Raw genomic sequence first — 11,618 nt, 5'->3', positions numbered from 1 at the left:
AAAGGAAAGGAAAGGAAAGGAAAGGAAAGGAAAGGAAAGGAAAGGAAAGGAAAGGAAAGGAAAGGAAAGGAAAGGAAAGGAAAGGAAAATAAATGTAAGTGTGGATCAATTGTTTGAAAGACAGTATGATAAAGTCTGCAGGAGACTCATATTCTCTATTATTGGTTGGGTTATATCCTCTCATTTTGGGTTGTAGATTTTTCTGCAACAAGACTCACATAGTATTTTGCTGAGGCAAGATCTGTGGAAAGACATGTGTTGTTTGGAAGAAGTATAAATAGGACTCATTGGATAGTGGTGGGGGCTTGCATAGCTGGCTTTGCAATACTTCATTGGTCTCATGTCTTTGTTTTTGCTGATCTTCACTTCACTGACTGAGGCACATCAGAAAACTACTCCTGGTGCCCCTGCTGACTAGTACCAATTTGGTGGAGGCCAGATTGCTTCTACTGGATCACACCACCCTGCTGATTTGTGTTTACTCTCCTGACACTACTGAACTGGGCTTCTAGTACATACCCTGAAAACACATGTTGGATTTGCTCCACAGAACTATTTCTAAACAGGTCCACTTTCCCAGTATCCTAATAACTTTTCTTTTCACTACCTCTGGTGTTATTGTTGTACACATATATTCATTTGTATACATATACAACAGACCATATGTATATATGTATGTGTATGTATATGCATATATGTATATTTGACCTGTGGAGTCCATAGTATCTGAAAAGTGGCAGGTGTCTAACTGAATGTTATAGATAAATTCTTAGTTATTATGGTCTTTAAGTAGTTTCTGACAAAAGCAATTTCAACTATAAAACATCTTCAAGTGCATGGAGTAATAGATTTAGACAACAAACAACAGACAACATAAAACAACTCTCGTGCTATCATGGTAGGTTTTTTATTATCCTGAACAATTATTTTCCATTATAATCTCTTCTATAAATACCATGTTCACTGTGTCAGATCTCTATCTTATTATATGAAGTTATTAAAAAAACTCTCCAAACTATAGAAAATAAAACAGAAACTAGAAAATACTGTCCCAACATGTAGTTTATACATACTAACTATACATTTTAATTGTACACAAAAGTACATAGTACACTTTTCTCTTTTTAAAGTTAAATAAAGTTAGTAGAAGCTTTCTAATGCAATAGAAGGACTACATTATAAATTTATGGATCTCCAGGATGCAATCACTACCAGATCCTTCACATTGGGGATCAACTTCTATTAGTAGTCCTCTTGTTAAGAAACTTCTGCAGGACAGAAATTAGCCATAGAGGAGACTTCTATCATATCTGTCCCTAGTGATAGAATTGATATCAAACATGAAAGCATCTGCACATACTAGTAGTAAATATCAGAACCTGAAAGTAAATACTCAATGCCCTGACACTCCATTTGCAAGTGTAAACTTACTGTGTTGTTCTAATTATTTGCAGAAGTTATTTTAGTCCAGTGTGAAAGATAATGGAATCCAGTGGAGAGTAATTTTAATTATGATTTCTTCAATGGTTTAAGGAAATGTTCTAATTGAAGAATCATCTAACATTTTATTTTGACAGTTTTTTGAAGTATAGTAAATAAAAAAAAAGGTCACTTCAACAATACAGTCATGGTTTGGCAAGGCAATCTGTTAAGAAATGCTTCCACAAAATTCAGCAGAACAACAACAAAGGAGAAGCAAACAGAAACTAAGAGAAGATACAACTGCTATTTCATTTTTAGAGTGATGCCTTTGTTCTTTCACCTTTCTGGAAATTTCTTTTATTAGTGACATCTTCCTGATTTTCCACTGCTAAGTAAAGCTTTCTTCATTTTCTAATATCTCTTTAAAAGGATTCCTAATATATTATTACTATGACTCTCTCTCTGTCTCTGTCTCTCTCTCTCTCTCTGTTTCTGTCTCTCTTTCTCTCTCTCTCTCTCTCTGTCTCTCTGTGTCTCTATCTCTGTCTCTGTCTCTCTCTCTCTGTGTATGTTGGAGAACAATTGCTATTTCTATTACTTTCTCTTTCATCATTAGGCCCACCTTTGTGACTATTTTTCTTGTAAGTCAACATGTCTTACTTACTTTTGTATTGATGTGACAAAAAAATGACCAAAGCAATTAGAGAAAAGGGCATTTAGTTAGATGTATACTTTCAGAGAGTTAGGATCCATGGTGGTGGTGCAATGGCATGGTAGCAAGAATAGCTTGGTGTATAAGTAGGAGTCAAAGAGAGAACACTGAGAATAGTCTGAGTCTTTCAAAACTGCAAAACTCACCTCAGTGACACACTTCCTCCAACAAGACCACATCTCCTCACTCCCAGGAGCTCTAACATGCCCAAGATCATAGGATCAAAGCTAGTCCCACAACACCCAGAGAAAGATCCACTCCCAGGTGCTCTAACATGCCCAGGATCATAGGATCAAAGGTGAGGAGGACATAACATCTGCTCCAACACCAGATGTAACTGGGACCAGTGGGACTGGGGTACCCGGCAATTCCACCCGACCAGTGGCACAGGATCCTTCCAGTCTGAGCTGGTGTCCTGAGCAGACCTTGGGCTCGGAACTCTGCAGCCAGTCCCACAACACCTAGAAGAAGCTTCACTCCCAGGATCTCTAATTCACCCAGAACCACAGGATCTCAGGATCTTAAGATCCCAGGAGCTTTGGCACACCAGGATCTCAGGGTTACAGAGGCAGATTGACCACCCAGAGCTCTGACACACCCAGGATCTCAGGATCACAGGATTGCAAAATCACAGGATCACAGAGACAGCTGAATTCTGAGGAGTTCTGACACAACCAGGATCACAGGAAGAACAGGCTCCAGTCAGATATAGCAAAGGTAGGTAGCATTAGAGATAATCAGATGGTGGGAGACAAGCCTAAGAACAGAAACCTAGGCTACTTGATATCACCAGAACCCAATTCTCTTACCATAGCAAGTCCTGGATACACGATCACACTAGAAAGGCAAGATTCCTTCTTATGATGGTGATAGAGGAGTTTATGAAAGACATAAATAACTCCCTTAAAGAAATACAGAAGAGCTCTTTCTTCTCTTCTCTCTCCCCTCTTTCTCTTTTTCTCTTCTCTGCCCTTCTACCCACTTCACTGCCCCTCTACTTCTGCACAATAAACCCCTCTCACGTAGAATCACCTTGGCCTGGTCTACTGTTTGGTTTACCTGCTATACACACACACACACACACACACACATATAAATATATATATATATATATATATATATCTTGATATTAATTCATAAAATTGGTGCCGTGACTTGGATTGGATTAAGCGGGTGGGGGGTGGGGGCAGCCACCAGTGTCCGGTGGACGCAGCGGCGGGCACAGAACACAGCATTTATGGTAAGAATGCCACTGCCCTGCAGCCGCACCAACTGATTCCGCGGTGTGGCTGTACCTTCCCCCCTCTCTCCTCCGCCTGAGCCAGGACTTGCGTTGATTCCACCTCCTGCTGTGTTTTTAAATCCCAGTCAAAAAGGAATTAACCTTTGCGAGGCCATTGCCGCTAAGCCCCGCTGTCAAGCAGAAGCGGTTGCCCCAGAAACGGCTAGGACCTCACAAAGACCAGTGGGGGAGGGGCGTCACTGCCTGCCCTTTCCACCAAGTGACCCGCCGCCTTGGGACACAGGAACTTTAAACTGAGCTGTGCCACTCCCACACACCTTACAAGCTGGGCTTCCACGTTCCCATTTTACCGGTTCGCTAAAAATCCCCAATCAGACACCAGCATACTATTGATAGGGCTTGTCAGCGGGGAGGGGCCTCCAGTTCCCAGAAGAGAGCCTGGCCAGTTCTGCCGAGGAAGAGGGGAATACTTTCATCTGACATAGGAACTAAGACATTGCCCATCTGGATCCTGTTTTCGCGCTCTCCTCAAGGGTCCTAGAGGCCTGCTGAAATCCTTGGCCAGGGTAGAGCACTTTCCACAGTAAGTCCAGGGCTTACTGGGTAGCCACTAGAGGTCCTCGTGATGACTTGGACACTCTAGCCTGACTTATTTCCTTTTTGGTTGAAGCCGGTAAGGACACCAGCAAACCTCCAGAATATGGGCAACAATATGCCTTTAAACGTATCCCCAGATACACTACTGGGATATCTCCTGGAAAATCTTAAGTCTTTGAAGCTGACGCCTCCTTTAAAGGCATTGAGATTGATATTCCTTTGCAATAAGGTCTGGATTCGGTACTCACTAGACAATGGTTCCAAATGGCCACTTAATGACACCTTAGACCCGGTTGTTTTAAAGGATCTTAATACATACTGTCAGCGAACCGGTAAATGGGAAGAGGTTATCTATGTAAAATCTTTAATTCATCTTCGTTCCAATTCTACTATGTGCTCTTCCTGTTCTCCAACTCAACTCCTGTTAGCCATGAATCCTGCAAAATTCACACTAGATGATACTACAATATTGGACCCAGCATTTGAACCACCCCTTTTCGCCCTAGACCTGTTTCTGCGCCACTAAGAACCCAAACTGCTACCCCAGTTTTTCCTCACCGAGACTCCCCAGAGCCTGCCACTCCCAGCTCTCCTCCTCCTGTGCCAACCACAGGTCCCCCCAAACATTCCATCTTGGCACCTACTTTCACACCACCTATCACTCGCTCTAAGGCCACGACCAAAACCCTAAGCTCTCCACCCCTAGAAGAATCCGACCCAGCGACTGTCCTTCCCTTAAGGGAAGTGGCGGGGGTAGATGGTCTGGTCAGAGTACACATTCCCTTCTCACTGAGTGAACTCTCTCAGATAGAGAAGAGATTGGGCTCCTATACTTCAAATTCTTCTGCCTTTATCAAGGAATTTCAGTACATCACTCAGTCATACAGCTTGACTTTTCATGATATACACATGATACTAACAATTTGCTTCCCTTGGAACGCTGGTGAGTTGGGGAACAAGCAAGAGTGCATGCAGATGAGATTCATCAAACAGATAGAGCATATCCAATTGGAATGGAGACAGTACCTGATCTGGATCCTCAATGGAATTATAATCCCACAGGTGGTATTCTAGCCAAACATGGACAGGTTTGTTACATGTCTTTTGGTGGGCCCGAGAAAGGCAGCTCTAAAGCCGGTAAATTTTGAAAAACTTCAAGAGGTTGTCCAAGACAAACAGGAAAATTCATCTCAGTTTTTAGAACGCCTTAAAGGGGCTTTACTGCAGTATACGAATCTGGACCATGAAAACCCAGAAGGTAAACAACCCTTAATGACTTACTTCTTTTCCCAGAGCTATCCCGACATAAGAACTAAACTTTAAAAGTTGGAGAGGGGACCCCTGACTCCACAGGCAGAAGTCTTGGCGCTGGCCTTCAAAACGTACCATGGGAGAGATGAGAGGGTTTGCAAACAGAAGTACAATATGCTGGCAAAGGCTGTTTGTCCAGCCCCAGCTGCTACCCCGAACTCATGGTCTTCTAAGACCCAGAGACCACTGGGCACCTGTTACAGGTGCAGTCTACAAGGTCATTGGGCTAAAGCCTGCTCTAATCCCCGTCAGCCAAGAGGGCCAGATAACCCTCCAAGCGATCTTCCAGGCTTGGTCATGGCCGACTGATGAGGCCCAGGCTCCTCTGACCTGACCACTGCTATCAAGAACAGCGAACAGAGAGCTTAGTATCGTGGTATGTGGGCGGCCCATCTCTTTCCTCTTGGACACTGGAGCCACTTACTCAGTCCTAATGGAGTTTTGGGGGCCCACATCTCTGTCTCGTTTTCCTATTGTCAGGATAGGAGGACAACCTTACTTTCCACATCAGACCCCATGACTCAGTTGCATTTTTAGGGATATACCTCTCACCCATTCCTTTTTGATAGTGCCCACATGTCCTGTCCCCTTCTTGGTAAGGGATCTCCTATCTAGGCTGGGAGCCTCTATTTCTTTTGCTCCCCACATTCGCCTGAACTCAAGCTCACCAGCAGTTCCTCTGCTCCTCCTTTTAGCCAGCCAATCTACTAACAATACTACGTCATTCCCTTTACCAGCATCACAGGTAGATCCCCAAGTCTGAGACATCCAGAACCCCTCTGTTGCGAAACACCATTCATGTGTTGTCATCCAATTGTTGGACCCTACCAGCTATATCACCCAGGATCAATACTCTCTCTCTCTCTCTCTCTCTCTCTCTCTCTCTCTCTCTCTCTCTCTCTCTCTTTCTCTCTCTCCAGAGTCCCAGGGGACTTAAGCCAATTCTCTCTGACCTTTTGAGAAAAAAACTTCTTCACCCTACCTCTTCTCCCTTTAACACCCCTATATTGGCAGTCAAGAAACCCAATGGCACCTATCGCTTAGTCCAGGATCTCAGACGTATTAACTCCGCAGTGGTGCCTCTCCACCCAGTTGTGGCTAATGCTTACATACTTCTTTCCACTATCCCATCAGGTACTTCCCATTTCTCAAACAAACAAACAAACAAACAAACAAACAAAAACCCTATTACCAAGTCCTTTCAAAGGCTCCAACAGGCCCTCCTTAGGGCCCCAAACTTACATCATCCTGACCTGACTTATCCTTTTTCCCTCTATGTAACAGAAAAGGAGGGATTTGCCCTTGGAACCTTGGGCCACCAAATAAGACCTTCTTTTGCACCTTGTAGCACACCTGCCAAAAACACTAGACCTAACTATTTAAGGATGGGCACCCAGTATTCGCACTCTAGCAGCTGCTGAACTCGTTATTAGAGAAAGAAACTAAACTTTGAATCACCTATAACTGTCTTCTCTTCTCATAACCTGTCACACCTTCTAACATATAAAAGATTACAGATACTATTCTAACATATAAACATATACTCTTCTAACATATAAACATATACTCTTCTAACATATAAAAGATACAGATACAGATACTACAGATACTTCTATTAGAGCTACCTGGAGATAGAGGACCTCTAGATAGAAGACCCCACACTCACTTTCCAGTCATGTCCACCTCTCAATATTTTTAATCTTCTCCTAAACCAAATACTAATCACTCCCTATCCCACTCCTGCACTGAAACTCTAGCAGAACTATTACCTCATCCTTCATACATACAGGAGGGCGTATTGCCCCAAGCCACACACACTTGGTATACAGATAGCAGCTCCTTTCTACATGAAGGATCCAGAAGAGCTGGCTATGCCATAGTATCAGACACCAAGGTAGTAGAGGCACAGGCCCTTCCTGCCCATACCACTAATCAACAAGCCAAACTAATAGCCCTCACCCACACTTTTCAACTGGCACAGGGACAAACCCTCAACATCTATACAGATTCCAAGTATGCTTTTCACATCCTCCTGTCTCATGCTGCTATCTGGAAGGAATGTGGGCTACTTACCGTAACAAAGGGAGGATCAGTAACTAATGCAAGCCAAATCATGGCTATGCTAGAGTCCTCCCACCTCTCCACAGCTATTGGGATCATCCATTGCAGGTCCCACCAGACAGATGATTATATTGTCTCTAAGGGAAACAATTGAGCTGATGATGCAGCTAGAGCTGCGGCCCTTAGGGGCCTAGAGTTGTCTTATCCTCCCCAAGACATTCTTATACTACAGTCTACATCTCCACCCTCACCCTTTGACATCTGCCAAACTCTGTCATACCTTCACCAACTCTTTCATCCTAATAGCCAAGCATTATCTTCCTTTGTTAAAACTCACCTACAGCCCACTCCTGAAGATCCACATTTCTTAAAATCAATCACTGCTTCTTGCAAAATCTGTCAGACTTCTAACTCCAATTCAAGGTATCGCAGTCTTCCTTTTCCCACTCATCAGGCTAAAGGTTCCCTTACTGGAACTGACTGGCAACTTGATTTCACCCACATGCCCACCGTCAGACGTGTCAAATGCCTCCTGGTCTTGGTGGACACCTTCTCAGGGTGGGTAGAGGCATTTCCCACAACTAATAAAAGGCCTCAGACAGTCTCTGATCCTCTTCTCCTCTGTGAGATCATCCCTCAATTTGGCGTCCTGGTTTCTCTCCAATAAGACAACATACCTGAATTTACCTCTCAAGTTTCTCAGATCCTATCTAAGGCCCTAGATATCCCCTGGCACTTTTACATCCCTTACCACCCTCAATCTTCAGGCAAGGTAGAAAGAACTAACTGCTCCTTAAAAACTACTCTTGTTAAACTGTCACAGGAACTTCATCTTGACTGGGTAAAGCTCCTACCCCTGGCTCTTTTCAGATTGGGAGCTCTCCCCAAGTGCCTCTCCTCATCTCACCTTTTGAACTCATATATGGATGCCCAGTCTTAACTCCTGGCTTCTCACCCAAACACTCTCCTCTTCCAGATCATTTGCTTACCCCATTACTTTCTCATCTCCATTCTCCCCTATGGAATTTTGCTGACCACTACCTACCTCAACCACACTCTGTTTCCTGCCCACTACCTGTTAACATTAGAGACCAAGTCCTTTTATCTCCTCCAGGTCATCAGCCCTCACCCCTTTCTCCTAAATGGCAGGGTCCTTTTAAGGTAATCCTTGTAACTCCTACAGCTGTTAAGCTCGAGGGACTCTCTCACTGGGTTCACTTGTCTCACCTGAAACCCTTCATTCTTCCACCTAAAGATGATTCCTCTTCATACACATCGACCCTAACAGGACCATGCTCTGTTAAGCTCCAGAAGACATCAAGACCACCCGTCTTGCCTTCCATCTCAGAAAATGAGGCTTCACTCCAGCACCCAAACTCGACTTCGATGGACGAGACACTAGATTAGTTGTGGCCTTTTCATCTTTTCCCTGCTGTTCATTTCCATCAAGGGTAGTCCTTACAACTGAGATTTGAAATTAGAGAAATGCCCACAGATATCAAGCAGGCTTTTCAAATAGGATCAGGAAACTGTTCCATGGCCGGGTGCCAGGAGCCGATCCAGATTGCCATCATTCCTGTTTCTGTTACCCCATCTGTGTATTATGACCTCAATATCCGTTTTCTCTGTGACTGGACAAAAGATTATTGCAGAAGATGGCCAGATGAATATGGAGGCTGCCCATACTGGTCTTGTGAGATACACATGCTAGGGACATGGATTAATCATTTCTTCTATGGATTCCTCAAGACACTCTTTTTCTACATACGAGACCCATGGGATCCCAGCTGGGAAACAGGAGTTGCCAGTAAGCTCTACCACAAAACTCAGCCCAGGTCTCCAGGAAGTACTATCCAGATCCAGAGAAAATATGTCTCAATCGACCCTTATCTTAATAATCTTGTCTCTACATTCCTTTAACAACAAGTACAAAAACATTTTAATCAAACTATTAATTAGCTCCTGTTACAGGATTACCAGCTGCTGCCCACAAAGGAATCACTGTCCATAGAAGAACCTGATTCAGATGATTTCCAAACGGATTCCAATGGTGTTCCAATTGACAATACCCCTAAACATCAGGAAGTAGTTTGAGAATCATGACACTCTTATTCCCTCTTCACTATTGGATTCCCCCTCCCTTTTCTCCCCTTCTTTTTATAATAACAATAAAGGAGGAATGTTAGTACCAGGTCACTCCAAGCCCGGGCCTAACTCTGTGACCCTTGACCTGTGTTGCAGGCCAACAACCCTCAATCCCACAATCCACTTGGCTCACTTCCCACCCTCACTGGTGTGACATATTTTTTTTTGTATAAATTAGGAGATCACCCCCTTCTCTTTCTCTTTCTTTTCTTTATTCTCTCTCCCCTCTTTCTCTTTTTCTCTTTTCTGCCCTTCTACCTGCATTGCTGCCCCTCTACTTCTGCACAATAAACCTCTCTCATGTGGAAAAAAATGATACAGGAGAACAAAAGTAAACAGGTAGAAGCCCTTAAAGAAGAAACACAAAAATCCCTTAAAGAATTACAGCAAAACACAATCAAACAGGTGAAGCAATTAACAAAACAAAGATCTAAACAATGGAAATAGAAACAATAACAAAATCACAAAGGCAGACAACCTTAGAGTTAGAAAACCTAGGAAAGAGATCAGGAGCCATAGATGCAAGCATCACCAACAGGTTACAAAAAATAGAAGAGAGAATATCAGGTGCAGAAGATACTATAGAAAACATTGACACACCAGTCAAAGAAAATACAAAAAGCAAAAGGCTCCTAACCCAAACCATCCAGGAAATCCGGGACACAATGAGAAGATGAAACCTAAGGATAATGTGTATAGAAGAGAGAGAACACTTCCAACTTAAAGAGCCGGTAAATATCTTCAACAAAATTATAGACAAAAACTTGCATAACCTAAAGAAAGATATTTCAATGAACATAGAAGAAGTCTACAGAAACCCAAATAGACTGGGCCAGAAAAGAAACGCCTCCCATCACATAATAAAATACCAAATGCACTAAATAAAGAACATTAAAGTAAGAGAAAGCTCAAGTAACATATAAAGACAGATGGATTTCTCACCAGGGACTATGAAAGCTACAAGAAGATCCTGGGCAGATGTCATACAGACTCTAAGAGAACACAAATGGTAGCCCAGGTTACTATACCCAGCAAAACTGCATAATTACCATGGACAGAGAAACCAAGATATTCCATGACAAAACCATAAATCCAGCCCTACAAAGGATAATAGATGGGAAACTGCCGCAGACCCTCTGGGCCCCTTTGTGTGCGTGGAATGGTTCTCTGGGGCAGGTGGGCAAAGCTTCGGATAGAATGACAGACAGATGCACACAGGAGAGGTTGTGTAGAATCTGAATGTAATTTGTCAAATCGAGCATCAAACTTTTTATACAGAAGAAAATAGGGAAGTTGGGTGACACACCAGCAAGGTACAAAGAGGTTACTGAATTCTTACACAAAACAGAGGAATACAAACACAGAAGGTCTAACAAGAACCACCTGGGATAGAATTCATTGTTAACAACTGGGATCAAAAAGAGCTCCACCTAAGATTCACTTAATCTTAGAAGACTCTCTCTTAATCTTAGAAATTCTCAAGCTTCATGCCCTTGCCCTAGTTCCTATTTTAGTCTATTGTATAGTCTACCTTCCCCCTAGGCCATTGTAAATACGTGTGTATGTGTGTAACTCAGCTATCTATAGTTCTAAGTATCTAGTCTGATTCCTCCTTAGGTCTCAAACTTCCTTCTTCCTAGATGATGGTAAGTTCCTGCGTAGGGCAGTGACTTAGCTTTTATTCAAAGTGATAGTGTAATACCAGAGTCAATTCTGAATGTCATTGAATATACAACATTCTTACTGAATTCCAAGCCCATGGTCTGCTCAAGGACTTTCTAGGACGTTGGAACACTGGTGAAGGCTTAGCTATGTCAGAATTCAATCTTAAAAGGCACTTATAATAGGATAATACTAAAAGAGAGCACGTGGATCCATACACCAGACTAATGCGGGAATGGAATATTAATGTATGGATTAGAGAGAACGCCAGACTCCAGGAGGTGAGTTTCCATGAAATTTTCTGCCTCGTGAGTGGCTTCCAGGCCTCTCGGCCTGTCAAGCTGACTNGACCAGAGTGCGTGGCAGGAAACACCAAGACAAGTAGGGAAACTACACTCTAGAAAAAGCAAGAAAGTAATCTTCTAACCAATCCAAAAGAAGATAGCCACACAAACATAATTCCAC

The sequence above is a fragment of the Mus caroli genome, chromosome 11 (genome assembly GCF_900094665.2).
Source record: "Mus caroli chromosome 11, CAROLI_EIJ_v1.1, whole genome shotgun sequence".
NCBI lineage: Eukaryota > Metazoa > Chordata > Mammalia > Rodentia > Muridae > Mus > Mus caroli.
This window is presented reverse-complemented; position numbering follows the sequence as displayed.